The sequence below is a fragment of the Triturus cristatus genome, chromosome 2_2, assembly GCF_964204655.1.
Source record: "Triturus cristatus chromosome 2_2, aTriCri1.1, whole genome shotgun sequence".
Taxonomy (NCBI): domain Eukaryota; kingdom Metazoa; phylum Chordata; class Amphibia; order Caudata; family Salamandridae; genus Triturus; species Triturus cristatus.
This window is the reverse complement of record NC_140582.1, coordinates 312,624,018-312,639,144: the sequence shown is the minus strand read 5'-3', so window position 1 is coordinate 312,639,144 and position 15,127 is coordinate 312,624,018. Positions and strand designations below refer to the sequence as shown.

Genomic DNA, 15,127 nt, shown 5'->3' with positions numbered 1-15,127 from the left:
ATTGCCCCAGATCGATTTTACCACTAACAAGATAACTTTACTGACACCCGGTCACCCCCGCCCACAACAATGACTTCCTCAGGAAGACCATTAACCCCGAAAACTTCTCCAATGCACCATCTTCACAAAATTCTCAATATTAACTCATGACACCTTACACCTTCAAACAGTCCTGTAGATGGCAGTACAAGTAGCTGGGCACAGGACTGTCCGAACCCTCCGCTCTTTATCTGCCATCTTGTAAGTATGTAAATGTACAGATATTTATATAGCGCAAATCACCAACCGGTCTCTAAGCGCTTGCTTAGGGAACCCGTCCTGGTATTCCCCTGTAAGATAACCCAGCAGGGCATCCACAAGGTGAAAGCCAGGCATCCCGCCGCGAGGGGCCATTGTGGAGATTAAGCAAGCTATTGCCCAGAGTCGCAGAGTGTGAACCCATGAATTGAGTATGCCCTGGAGCGAGAATTATCGAGTCCATGGACAATTTTTATGGACTCATGACCCAACCGAGCCGGGAATTGAACCCTGGTCCCGGGCTGACCTCTGCTTCCAGGTCTGCCTACTCTAACCAGTGAGCCACACTTCTCCAAGTATAAAGTCACATCTTCGGATGTTCTTGTTAGTTTTTCCAAAATCTCAATCCATAAATATGCATAACTAATTAGAACTTCTGAAGTGATTCCTTATTTTATGCCTATCTTGCCACCTGTGAAACCAGCTCATACATCAAAAGACCACCCGGGGATAGAGAAGTGAGTTGCATTAATTAGAAAAGTGAAGCTTTCTATGTGGTTCTCTTTGGTGGCCAGCCCTTCTACACAGCCTCTACTGCCTGAATCTCCACTTGACTGTCCTAATGATGCAATTGTCAAAACCTAATTGACTAATACTCCAGCATTGAAGTGTCAGGGGATCTGTACACCTGGGCGCAGTTTTCATCGTCTGCTTGGACTTGGATATGAGATATGATATTGTAGTCAACCGACCAACTGTGGACACTGAAAAATGTAGTGTTAATCCTGGGTTCTCCATTCGATCATACGTCTGTGATCATCAGAAAATCCCTTTATCACACTTAGGGCCTGATTTTGAAGTCGGGCGGTCGGGTTACTGACAGGCTGGCATTTGTGGTCCGACCACCGACGTCCCTTTGGTCCAACCGCCACATTACGATGCTGGTGGTTGGACCCACAGCTGTCGGATGAAAGACTGCCGCCTCCGCCAGGATCAGAGATCCTGACGGGGCAGAGGTTGGAGCATTGTCCTAGTATGGTGAAGGTGCTGAGGTAGGCACCGCCGTTGGGATTACAATATCCCTTTCCGACAGCCTTTTTATGGCGGGAACACCAGCATGAAGAGGTTGTCAAGAGGGGGATATTGGAGGCCCCAAACAGGGCCCCCGTTCATCGTGGACCACTGAAAAAGTGTCTCTGGGTGCACATACAGTCCCTCACTCCCCTCTGTGCACCGTGTGCCATGCACAACATGGTGCATGGACGTGCATGTGATGCGGCCCTAAAGGGCTGCAGTAGCAGTCGGCGGTCTGACTGCCCGGCATCATAGGGATGCCCTTGGTCTCCATTCCCTTATCTGACTAAAGTGTCCTGCTCAGAAGTAGGCTGAAAACTAACATGAAGCGCTGTAGATAACTGAAGTATTCTCTTCAACTTGGAGGCACCTATTTGTCATGACTTTTTAAGTGATATATAATACAAATCACTCTCACAACCACTCGCCTATATTTACTTGAGTGCCTTTATAAAGTCCCAACTTCATGTTTAGCCGCCCGACAAAAGTGCCAGCAGCTTAAACCTGGTCTCCTTCATTTCAATCCCAAAGAAGTCTGCCCCGAACATGCACACCGATTAAATGGATTGATGACTATCTCCTAGCAAGCATTCTGGCCCAGGTTAACTTTGCTCCTTTGATTGTCCACTACTGCCCAATCTTACACAGGCACCAGAAGCCACCCTAAGCAATTTAAACAGGCTTCTTCTTTTCTCTCTTTAGCAAAGGAGAACATTGTGTTGCCATATAGAGTATCACCGAAGTCGGTCATGGCTTACTACCTAGACTCACAAAACCATCAACAAGATATTGATTACGAGAAAGCTAAAGGTTAAAGAAAAGTTCCTTGGAAACTGAATGTAGGCTACAAGAAACTCCTCCTTCCAATAATTTGGGCGGAGAAAGGTTTGCGGAGTCCCAATTTGTAGCCCCACTACATCTATTCACTTTCCTTAATTTCCTAAAAGTGTGTATTATTGTAAGCAACGGAGGCCTCCAGAGTTACCTCCAAGTCTTATTCTGTAGCCTAACACAATGTCCTAGCCGGCTGTTGTTGCACTCCTACCTGATCCTACCCTCCACTGCCTCACTGGACTGACCTTTGTTTCTCCTAGAAGGACTTGTACTATATATATATTCCAACATCCTCTTCAGTGCCACACTCATTGACACCTGTGTATGATTTGACTCCCTTACTCATGATCCTCTGCGTTACCCAGTAATTGCAAGTATTGAAATCTTTGACCATTCATCACCTGTGTATGTGGAGCAGGACGAGATAGAGAAGTGAATCTGATACCTTGCATGGTCTGTTGCATTAAGAATCCTTGATCAATTGATTCTATTTCTGAAACACTCAAGTGTGAGGGCCCAGTGTCTTTCCTTGTTGTGCATTTGCATACGTTCAGAGATTTGAGCAGCAGCTGGTATCCATTGATCCTTGACTCATCTCCTGAATCTATGTAGAAGTTTATGATCCTCAGAATTGTTTTGCTCGCTATGCTTTTCAGAATATTTCTTCATTCACTAGGGTGAAAACAGAAGCCATAGCGTGCCTATTCCATCAGTATGCAGAAAACACCCTGGTTTACCCTAGAGTCTGGTCATTCTGACGCTCTAACACTCTTGAGTCACCATGGTTGAAAAATGGAGGGACCTCAAATAGAATGCTGGAAAAAACTAAATGATGGTGGTTACCTTCTAGACCACCGAAGGTGGAGGGGTCATAGATGTCACTGGTGGCTTCAGAAAATCCCACCTGTCCTCCGAAGTTCCCTGAAAAGCTTCACAGTAGTCTCCGGGTGTCATAGCAACAACATTCTAGCCTTAATAAAACAGTTAATCATCAACAGTAGGTAAGCGTGCTACATCGAAGTCATAACTGTTTTGGCAACAGGATCCCACCGGCCTATCCACTAAGGACTTGCCAGGAGTCCTTATATTTAACCTCCATAGCTTCTTTCTAAAGGAGTTACCAGTTTTGATTCTCTAAACCAGTCCCCACTTCCCATGATTTTTAACGCTTGCTTTCTGCTGCTTGCATCTGTTTCCCTTGATATGCCCTAGTGTAAAGCTGGTTTATTTGTCTTTCTGTTGTATTGGTTGTGTAGACTGCACCCCGACAAAGTTCTTAGCCCCTGACTGGCTGAATGAAGCAAATAGGCATACCTAAATATATCTAGTTCTTAATGCCTTGGACAATATACATTTGTGGCTGGCTTTTTTCTGAAGTGGCATCTATGATTGAATGTGTGCACACAAAAAGGTAACAACTAGGCCTATTTGCTGGGGCGTGATGCTCTTTAGCCTTGAGCTAACTTCCGACTAAATAATTAGGGTGTGGCCGTGTCTTCTGCAGCAGTTTAACAAAGGATAGCTTTAGAGAGAATGCCCTTCTTATGTGGCTTTAAATGCTTCCAGCTTTGATGGGACCAGTGATCTCTCCACTGAGAAGAGATTTGTTGCATTCAAAAGATGCTAAGCAAACATATCAAAAGATGATCATTCTTAGGAAAGTGTGGCCAAATAATGTCTTGTCGGCTTTCCCAGCCGCTGCTCTGGAAGGAAACTTATTGAATTTATTTGTGTGCTTAAAGATTTGTAAAGTGCTCTGTAGCTGCTAAGAAAGGTGAAGGGCGCCATCAGCATGCTAATGAAAAAACTAATTATCCCTACAGCAGGGCTGCTTTTCCCTCTTAGAACCCACGTAACAGCTGTCTCCCATTGACAAAAATCTCCAGGGAGTACATCGCACATGTAGTAAGGGTGGTACGCCTGTTTCAGAAGCTCTCCAGTTCTTTTCATAGGAAGAGCACAGTTGTTGCCCGAGTGTCTTTTTCTTTCTCCACAAGGGTGGAACTGATCAAATAGTAGACCCTCCTTTCTTTTCCCACTGCGAAATTTGTCCAGGCCCCTATATCTCGCCTGTTTGCTCCTGCGATATATTCTATGTCTCACATCCTTCACCCGACCCAAATTAAAATGCCAGGATTTTCCTAGTTGCAGGTATTTTATTCTGCTATTCGATAACTAATTTTTAGGTCTCACGCCTAGCGATGCAGTGCGCCGCACTGCTCGCGCAGTGAGAGTCCTTTGGACCAGGGTTTTAAACAGAGCACGCAATAGGCCAAAGGCGGGCGCATTGCTCCGCCCATGGCCTATTGGTGTCTGTTATGCGCACCAAAGCCCATGTGGTTTCAATTATCGTGCCCAGACACGGGTGCGATAATTGAAAGCATATGGCTCGCTGTGGCGAGCGCACCACTCGTGGCCGTGTTTTTTTTTTTTTTTTTTTTTTTTTACATCTCACTGCTGCTTGTTTTTCCAGTTGTCAGAGTGCTTCTTTATTTAATTATTTTACCCCCGAATTGCTTTCACCGCGCTTGTATCTTCTATGCGCTCCCTCCCAAAGCAATCTTTTTTCAGCTTTCCCAGCGCTTGTTTTTTTTGGGGGGGGTTGCAGCTGGAGCTTGTGATGTATTATAAATTACCGCCCATCGGCGCCTCGTCCTGGGGAACAATTTGCAAGTGCTTTATGATGAGATGGCACACGGGGGTCATTGGTGCAGCGGGTGCTGTGGCACCGGGCACCAAAGCTCCAAGGGGGCATTGATCCCTGATAATTGCTGTACTTTACTGCCCCAAAAGGAGTCAAACGGGCCACCTCCTTTGCTCGCACCACAGCCCAGGGAGTCCTTGCTGCTGACGTCAGGGTGAGAATGTTATCAAAGTGGGTGAATATGTCTTGTGTTGTTCACAGCACATCTGCCGGTGATGCGAATCAGGCCGAGAGGGCGGGGCCGCGGGTCATTCTTCATGTGGGGGGCCCGGCTCCCCCCTCTGGAAGACAGATGCACCGGGGGGCTCCAAGCTCCACTGGACCCCCGGCGTGGAGCTTTCCCTCATTTCCAACTACTCTTGAGTTCTTTCTCAGGCCGTGTCACATTTCAAGAGCACCCTGCTTCCCACAGCAGCACACTGTAGGGCTAAAAAAAACATAAAGGACAAAGAAACATCATTATTTGCACGCAAGATAGTGCTCGCACTGTTCTAATCTACTATATTGTGTAGTATGACGGTTTGTGATCTGATCCCAGTTAGGATATTGGTTGGGTTATTATTTAGAAAGAAGCTTCTAATAAAATAAAAAATAGGTTTTTAAAAAAAAATGTAAGCAAAATCATAGCCTCGTGGGGGATCTTCTCTCCATGTCATCCATCATGATGGTGACCCCGCCCTCCACCTTTCCCACCATTTTAATCTTTCCGCAATAGCCCCTCCCTTTCTTCATCTTGAAAACATTAAAGAGATGTGGCCAAAACTGGCACCATCTGTGTCTACTGCCCATGCTCACTTTTCTGTTCTGCACTATCCAGGCGCGGCTGGTCATAAAAGGTGGTGGGGAACAGGCTGTACCCTGGCTCTCAAGTCATCCTTCTCGGGGGGGGGGGGGGGGCCTTCATTCACAATGCGGCACAGGCTTGGCATAGATCAAAGTTTGTCATTTGCCACTGCCTATGTTACTGCTTGTATCCCTGCATTTATAGCTTCCAGCTCCTTGCATGAGTAGCTGCTCCAGTCCAAGGTTTTTCTTTACATTCTGGGACTTGTAGTCCTGCTTGTGTAAACAAAACTGCAAGTCGAAAGCTACAAAAAAAAAACATAGTCTGTGTGCTCCACACTGTCGTTTACAACCCAAATGGGGCAGGGTGTCCATTTTTCTTGCTTGCTTTAGGGCACTTTGCACCCTTGAACCATCACTACCTGAACTGTTTACCTGCCTCTCTAATTTAATCAATATTTTAATTTAAAAGTAATTCTGCCTTTAGAGCTTGCTTGTTTCAGCAGCTGATTGAGCATGTCTGTTATGACTCATTTCAGATGTCTTAAGGTTTACCGATTTCCTAAAATGAATAGCTCTTTCAGTTATGGTTTTTGCTTTGCATTCTGGCTCTTGTGGTCCTTTTTCTCCCATCATCAATTCCAGATTAGAGGTGACAGATTACACGGAAACAGCATAGACTGGATGACCTACTCATGCATGGACCTGAGAAAAGTTGACAGATTTTAACGATCTGTATATTCTTTTTAAACATTTTTGGTATTTTATAGAGGCTGAACCTAACTCACAGAGGTTGGAAAGGGCTTTACTAAACATTTTTATTGTAGAATGAACATCTCAAACACGAGGCTCCATACACAGAACTGTATGGTTTTATTGCGGGTGTGCCCCCTGAATATCGAATCAACAATATCAGTAGGACAGGATAATGAGGACAGAATAATGAAAAGAAAATATAAACAGGTAAGTCTAGATATTGTTTATCTAACTCTACATAAATGTATCAACGCTGTATATATGCCTTCAAGGTACGTAGCTATGGAATTAGAAATAGTAAATCTATACTTCCCTAAATCCACTTACCCTTCGATATTCTCTCTGTGATATGAGTATGCCACGATATTGTTGGTGTCCATATTCAGTACTCAGGGCTGCTTGTGTCCCTGTCTGTCTGAAGTGGAGGTCTGCGTGTGTCCCTGTCTCTATGTGAAGTGGAGGTCTGCGTGTGCCCCTGTCTCTATGTCAAGTGGAGGTCTGCGTGTGTCTGAAGTGGAGGTCTGCGTGTGTCCCTGTGAAGTGGAGGTCTGCGTGTGTCCCTGTCTGTCTGAAGTGGAGGTCTGCGTGTGTCCCTGTCTGTCTGAAGTGGAGGTTTGCGTGTGTCCCTGGGTTTGCGTGTGTCCCTGTCTCTATGTGAAGTGCAGGTCTGCGTGTGTCCCTGTCTGTCTGAAGTGGAGGTCTGCGTGTGTCCCTGTCTGTCTGAAGTGGAGGTTTGCGTGTGTCCCTGGGTTTGCGTGTGTCCCTGTCTCTAAGTGAAGTGCAGGTCTGTGTGTGTCCCTGTCTGTCTGAAGTGGAGGTCTGCGTGTGTCCCTGTCTCTATGTGAAGTGGAGGTCTGCGTGTGTCCCTGTCTCTATGTGCACCTTTCCTGATTGATCTCGCAGTTCTCTGCGTAAGCTGGACTGGTAACCTAGTCACTGTTAAAGTGTGATTAACTTTGGATGGTCTTGACAAATTCAGTCTGTGGGCGAGTATTCACGACCGGGCACAATTGAAATATCTGAAGCTGAGGCTCAAGGCACGGTGGTTTCTCTCAGTGGGCAATCAGGTGTGAAGACTACAAGCACATTTAATCCTTGGCCTCTCTGCAGAGCGATGCTCGTATATGTGCTAGTGTTAATTGTGTGACGGAGGTACACAGCTGTTGAAATCTGGGAGCAGCATAGGAAACGACAATGCAGTGGGGAAGTTGTATGTGTGGGGGCAGGGCTTTAACCCCTTCCACGCGGGGCGGATTCCCCCGCGGTGCTGACCGTTGCTTGCGCGGGCGTGGTCATGACGGAACGGTTCCGTCATGAGCACAGCTCAACCGACGCTCATGACGGAACCGTTCCGTCATGAGCGTCGAAGGGGTTAAGTGGGCTGGGCCTCATAACTTTATCCTATTAGCATTACAAATACATTATATTTATTTTGCTTAACAAAACTCACATTGACACAAGCCATTAACATTTATAAAGCCTTTAGCTCGCACTCATATAAATGCAATTAATAACTTTTCCATTTACAAATTTTAACACTATTTTGCATTTTACATTACAATCATTTTATTAAATGTTTACACAACATAAACAATATAAAAAACAATGTCATTCACAAGGCTATTTACTCAAAATAATGTTACTGCGAGACCTATTGTATTGTAAATGCTTGTTTAGCGTGGCACCACGTCTTCCCAGCGGCCACTCAGCTCATACCTTAATCAAAGGATTTCAGACAAGTCTGTGCTCCGCCTCTTGGAGGAGCCTGCCCTGGGTGACAAAAAAAATCCTTGGAATGGATTTGATTGTGAAGCAGAACTCTTAGGATGGGAAAAGCTGTTGCAGACTGAAATGGCTTTAGGATATGTCAAAGAGCTCCTTCTGAATGTGTTATGGGTCTTCTTTTGTTGTAAATTTCCATTTATGGAGTACAATTGGCTTTTGATAATAATTCTAGTAAGTAATTTGAAGGCTAAGCTTTTTGAACTGCACACATGGATATCATCAGCCGCATGATCCATGTACCTCAAGGAGCCAATTCACTAACCATTGGCTGGATCCGTGCCGGGCATATTTGCGCATCAAAGATCTGCAAACGTCGTGTTGCAGATGTTCCCATATACATTTGCCAGAGTTGCGCGGACCTGGGATGTGTGGGGTGAGTGTGGGGGCTGGAAGAGTATTCAGGGTGATTGAGTACTCTGTGTATAAGCAACATAACAGACTCCATAAGGCTTCCTACTGAATATGTAGTGCATACTTTTGGTGACTTCAGTGTAATAAATGACTGCGTGTAGAGAACTACCGTTTACGGTCCCATATCTGTGTTTCCTTATCATGCTTCACCGAATTGTTATATCAAATTTAGAAGTGTATATAGTTCATGAGCGAGGAAGCACATTAATTAAATGGAGAAGAAGGTTCTTTTGAGATCATATTGTCAAAGCTCAGATCACTTGCATCTAACGTAGCAATCATAGGTGGCTTGCTCCCCAATGGGGAAGACCAGCAAACGCGCATCCAGTGTGCGCTCTTGCTATACCCAAACTGATATATTGTTTGGGTTTCTCTTACCAAGGCTTTGTAGAGCACCCGCTGGTGTCCTATGGAAATAGCCTTGAAATCATTTTCACTCTATTTACTACTCTCTCGTGTCTTCCTGATTTTTTTATTTTTTTTGTCTTTTCGGATATAGCAGCTGTGTCTTGTCGAAGTACAACACGTACTTCTTTGATGATTATCTTCATTGTCGTTCTTTCTTGCTATGTATTTATTTTTTAGAAATCTTACACGGTTTTGAGCTGGACTGGCTGAAGTGTTGACAGCAGGTAGGACGTCGGCCAGCGGGGAAAACTTTGCTGCCAGAAATATGTTTTTCTGTAGACTTGGCAGCGTTTGTATCCTTTGTTGTTCTTGGTGAATGTACCATCGGAGCCAACAATCCCACACGACCTGAGATGAGTCCATTACTTGAGGCATGTTCCACCTTCGATATTTTATAAACTAGTAACGTTTTTCTCTAACACAGCAGGTCACACTCTTGACCCCATTTTTGCTCCCCCTAGATATCTGTGTCCTTGAGTAGGTACTCGTATTCTCTGATCTGACTACTTTTGGGGTTTTTTCACATTACAATACTGCGGACTTAGTAAGCCTTCTAAAGGCCCTATGGTAACTCAGAAATCAAGGTAGGCATTGCTCAGGGTTGAGTCCTTACAACTCAAGTCTTAGAAAGAAAACTTCCTGTTTTTGACGCCGACCCTTTGAAGGTAGCGGGTAAGTTCGACAGTTGGATCGCGGAAGCCTTAGAATTGGTCATCTCTCTCGAAATGACATCCTCTGCCAGACAATGGTTACAGGTTGCTTGGTTCAGTGCAAATCTCTCAAAATTCAAACTTAAATGTAGACAGGTTGAATGGACCTGGAGACAACATCATCCCGCATGACCCTTTAGATGTACATTTTGGATTCTTGCTTATCAGGTCCTATACCAGTCTTGGGTAAACTATGTGAAGAGCTTAAACTTTTAACAATACCAAGTTTGGCACAGTAATTGCATCCTTTTTTCCCAGGTTCTTCCCAGGTTGAGGTCTGTCTGTCTCCCTCAGCTCTTTATCCTGTGGATCAAAGGAAGCTACTCTGTTCTGCTTCCTGCCGATTGCTGAAGATTTTATAGCCACAAAGTTGGATTCAGCTCCTTCTGGATCCCCTTTGGATGCCTGTCCTTTTAAAATCTTTAGAAAGGCTAGGACACTGATCTCATATTTATAGAATTCTTCCTTAGCCTCCTAATTTGTTCCCGATTGCCTGAAAGAAGCGGTGCTTTTGCCCCTCCTTAAGAAACATATGTCATACTGCTCTGTGCTGACTAACTATTATCTTATTTCTTTACTGTAAGTTATCTCTAAATTCCTGGAGGCTGCAGTCAACTCACAACTTTGTACCTACCTGCATAGTAATACACAATATGATCCGGCTCAAGCAGGCTTGAGTTGGATTACATCGTACTTTATTACTGCTACAACCAGTGGCGGCTGACACAAAGCAGTGGTGGGGGCAGGTGGAGGGGGAGCATGGGAGGGGGAACGCGCTGGGGGGTAATAATGTAATAATTAAAAAAGAATAAAAAACACTTTAACCTGCCAGCCACCTCCAGCATCGCATCACGACTCTGTGAATTTTCTTGTCCCAGCAGGCACTGGGGCAGCATCACAGACTCCCTGTGCACTCCCAGCGCTGCTCTTCTATGAGAGTAGCATGGGGATTGGCCGGAGCAGGCTGGAAGATTCTCCGCTCAGGTCAGGGAGATGTGGTGTTTCTCCAGCTCAGCTGCTCAATACAGCCGGGCTGGAGAAACCTATGTGCACTTGTGTGATTGGCTGGCCTGAGACAGCTGGGCAAACACTTATGTGGACTTAAAAGTGCACATAGCACTCCTCCTCCCCCTCCTATGCCTATTTTTCACTTGCCGGCTCTGAGCCAGTGGGGCGACACTTCTCCGCTATTGCGGAGGAGCCGCCCCTGGCTACAATGCAAATTACTGTTTTCATTAGGCATCCGCTAATCTCCAGTCCCACTTTCAGCACTGTCTTAAGGATACTACAGTTTGGGTGAATTCTAATCATCTCAGACTAAACAAAGCCAAAGCTGTCCTTTTTGTTTCACCAGCTTAAAGCTGGTCAGACCTCTTGTGGCCAGCCTGCATGGACTTGCCACCAACTCCGGTGCAACAAGTGAAGAACCTTGGAATAACTACTACAGTTTACTTTCTTTCAATTCCCAAACTGGGGAAGGGGTGTCCCTCAGATACTTGGCTCTTGTGACCCTGAACAAAGTTATTTTATTATTACCTCTCTCTCTGTAAGGAAAACTATCACTCAGGCATTTTTCTCTTCAGGGTTAGTGTGTGTGAATGCTGCTTACCTTTGACTACCAAGAAATGTGTACAGCCTCTTCACATCATTTAAAAAATGGCTGCTCGCCTACATCTTGGGCACCCACGGTGGCAAACACACAAATTAGGCCACCTCAGAACATTGCACTCCCAGTAGCTAGGCATATTCTTTTTAAAAATCTTTCTGTATCTGCCACAAGGCAGTATACAATCTTGACCCCATTTTTATTTCAGACAAATTTTAGAGATACCTACCATCTCACTGGCTCCATTCCACCTCCTCTAATCTTTTGGTTATCTCGACTTCTCGATGCCCCAGAAGTGGCACTGAGCTTTTTTGCTAATCATGACACAAAAATTAATTGAACCAGTTCCTGCATTATCTCAGAATAATCTTTAACCATCTTGCCTTACGAAAGGGTTTAAAAACTTGGCTATTCTTGCAGTAGCGCACTTCACTCTGGAAGCCCTTGTGACACCATTCCCTGGCTATAAGCACTGGCAGTAGCATGATACCTCGGGGAGGACGTAGTGCGCTCTACAAATGCCTATTTCTTTTGGTAGCAGTCTTCCTTTTCTTTAAGAAACAAGGATGCAATGGGCATACTTTATAAATACAGACATACTATGGGGCACCATTCATGACCAAATGTAATACTGTATTTGGATTCAACAGTGTCCTTACCTGACACTTATCTAGTAAGCCTTTTGTCATCTTCCAGACAGTTGTTAGGTTTCCCTGACGTCTCTGCAGCAGTCCTCAGCCTTTTGCCTGCAAAACAATGTGTGTTTTAACAAAAGTGTAGAAAATAGAAGTTTTCAAAACCCTCCACAGATGTGCATATTTTTGTTAGCTAAGCCACCATATTACCTCACTGTACTGCTCATGCCTCTACATATAGCACTGATGCATCACAAATGGTGGCACTTGTAACCTTACATAACCACTGACATTATCAATTCTATCGCTCAAGTGGATCAGCACTCTGCCACCCAAGATTGTACTGATCTAAAACTTTGGCCCATGTTAGCAGCTCTGCATACAGGCCCTAGCTGCCAGCTAGAACCAGCACTCAACGCCCCTATCCCTTAAGGGCTGTAGGTTCGATTTTTTTCTTAAAGCTGTAAAATCTGAGCAGGGAACTTGACCTGGGGCCCTACACTCACCTCTTCCCAGAGCCTTTTGCAGTCAAACTTTAATTAAGGTCAGTAGACTTGAGCCGCACTGCTTGCCCTTCAACCACACTTTGCGCTCAGGATTCCAGCCGCAAAGTCCTTCTGGGCTTAACTTTTTCCCCTTCCCAAGTGGCTCTTGGTGCAAGGCATGGCCATTAGCCAGAACTTGTGCTCAGTGTCACTTCCTCCAGAGCCTGTTCAACCAGCCATCGAACGTGCCCACTGACGCACTGAACTCTGGGCACAGATCCATGCTTAGTGCACCTACCCCCACTATTTAAGCATGGCCATTGGTTTAGGCTTGCAGCCATGCCTATGTCCGTATAGAGGATTGCATACATCAAAACAAGGCTGTGTTTACTCTATCAGTCAACAGATGTGTAAACAGACAATCATGTACAGCTTCAGTAATGTTTTAAACGATGTTAATTCTAATGTGATAATTGATGTCATTTGGTGCATTGATTACGGGCAGTGAGTTAGGGGAGTTATGTTTGCCTAGCTAACCGTAACTTGTGAATTTAAGGGGTTTTCAAAAGGCAGTCATTAAGGGAGATAAAACAACACAAATTTGCTTCTCAGTTAACACGGCATAAAGCTCTTTTTTTTAAAACATATTTTTATTGCCATTTTCATATTTCACACATCGTACATCATACAAAGTTATCGAATAGTGAGGTTAGACTGTATATTCCATGGTGGTACATAATATCTGTATATTCTGGTGATACATCAAGTGGGAGCATAAACAACTTACAGATATATCGTGATGAGTGTACCCTGTTGTCTCAGGTTCCAGACATGGCACAGGAACTGGGGTGTAACGGGGCATAACCTAGGGAACGGGCATGGAAGAACCTCTCCAGAATCTCTAGCGAGGGTATGGAACGTCGTATGGGTAAGGCACCACTGTGACTCACGGTTGCCTATCAGATTCGATTCGATCTGAAGCCACGATAGCACCCCTGATGCTGGTGTTCGTGTGGAGTTCATGCGGTCGAACACGGCATAAAGCTCTTTATGAACATTGTTGGATTGGAAATTACAAATCGGCAAAATACTTTTTCTTTCCTATTAGAATTTCCGCTTAACAATTTGCAGGAGTCTTCTACACATATCCTTACCCACAGGAGTGTAATCCCGTCTCCAGCGGTGTCCTCTGTCCCTCACCTGCTTCCTCAGATTGAAGTGACTTTGGTTGTAGACAGGACATTCTGTCACTCTGAGCTTTGCTCGTTTTTATTGCAGCAGATTGATCAGTAATCAATGTCAGATCATATGTAAACTGTTTAAACAGGATTTAAAGGAACCTCCCCCTGTTAGCTCTATAATCCTAATGTGATTACATCAGGCTCAAGTCTGTTCTAAAGCCTCACTTTTGTTGCACTTTCTGTAGGCAATCAAGATCTCCCATAATATGATTCCTGTTTATACATTCTAAGGACATACCCACATCATTGGCAAGAAAATGCCCACTTAAGTATAACTTTTTTAAACCTATGAGGGAAACTAACCTCCAGAGAGAATTCCATTGTGCAGGAAAGTGGGTTCGGTTATTTTCTAACCAATGGTGAGCCACTGTTCATATCTAGTTTGATTACCATGTTGAGATCATAAACTGGAAAGGGCTACACATTTCCAATGTCAACCTACATATTTGTAAAAGTGTGACCATTTACAGATCTGTGATGTCATAGTGTGATATCACCAGTTAGGTCATCATTGAAGTTCTTTGCGGTTCCGTTCGTCATATCACGTGCGAGTTCAGGAGCACTGCGGTGGGGGCAGCCTGTGGTTGCTCTATCCTCAGGACATAGACTGGAATAGACAGAGCAACGTATTTCAGAACAGTAGGGGCTAGGCGGCCACTTGTGAATAGTTGCATATATGCCAACATTTTAGAACAGGAACGTGGGAGATTTTGAAATAAAAATCGGGGAAAGTATTTTTTCCCTTTGACTTCTATTGAAGCAGAGGCAATTACAGGCGGAAGACAGATAAAATAAAGCCATTTTTGAATAACAAATCCGGAGTCGCCCATCTGAATCCGGTCTTTTGGCATGTACGTTGTTGGAGGAACTGGAACTGGAAATAGTAGGATCTACAGATTAATACAATTGTGCTTCCTATTAATAGCGCTAAGGATGGGATACATACTGTCCATCAACGATGCTTAGTTGGAACAGTCAGTCCTAGGTTACACAAAGCAGAAGCCATGAATTTAAAGACAATGAGGACAGAGCAGGCCAATGAGATGTCAAAGCTATGTCATTTGGAGAAAAAATCTCTTGGCATTCTTTGGGCTGTGGTGATGCTAGCAAGCAAAGCCATGTGCATGCTATCTCACAGGAAGTCGTGATACGACTACAGGTGGCCGTCCATGAGTACAGGTGAGAGCAGTACTGTTGCCAACGCCAGCCCCTTCTCCTGGCGAGCCATAAAATAGAAATTCGGTGTATTTGCAGATATGTATTTCCTTTCAGTAGGTCTTCATCTTCTCCTCAACACCACTGCATAGTGCAGGACTAAGAATATAGTTATTACGGAAGATATAGCTCAGTGTGTCACCGGCCTGCAGCTGAAATTGCGTACAACTTGCATCCCAGGACATGGGTTTAGTCCCTGCTGACTGCCTTTCATGCTTCTGCGATGATATAAGTGGAGTTCAA

At 44.6% G+C, this 15,127-nt stretch overlaps 1 protein-coding gene and 1 long non-coding RNA gene across 3 annotated transcripts in view; one reads left to right on the top strand and one right to left on the bottom strand.

The window, feature by feature from the left end:
- Window positions 1–15,127, top strand: part of MAML3 (mastermind like transcriptional coactivator 3) — a 529,880-nt gene that overhangs the window by 423,559 nt on the left and 91,194 nt on the right. The window lies entirely within an intron of this gene.
- Window positions 4,592–15,127, bottom strand: part of LOC146862174 (uncharacterized) — a 66,927-nt gene continuing 56,391 nt past the window's right edge. Inside the window, exons 3-4 of the long non-coding RNA XR_014978106.1 lie at window positions 11,968–12,054; window positions 4,592–5,276 (exon numbers count right to left, since the gene is read on the bottom strand). This is a non-coding gene — a long non-coding RNA (uncharacterized LOC146862174). The remainder of the gene's footprint in view (window positions 5,277–11,967; window positions 12,055–15,127) is intronic.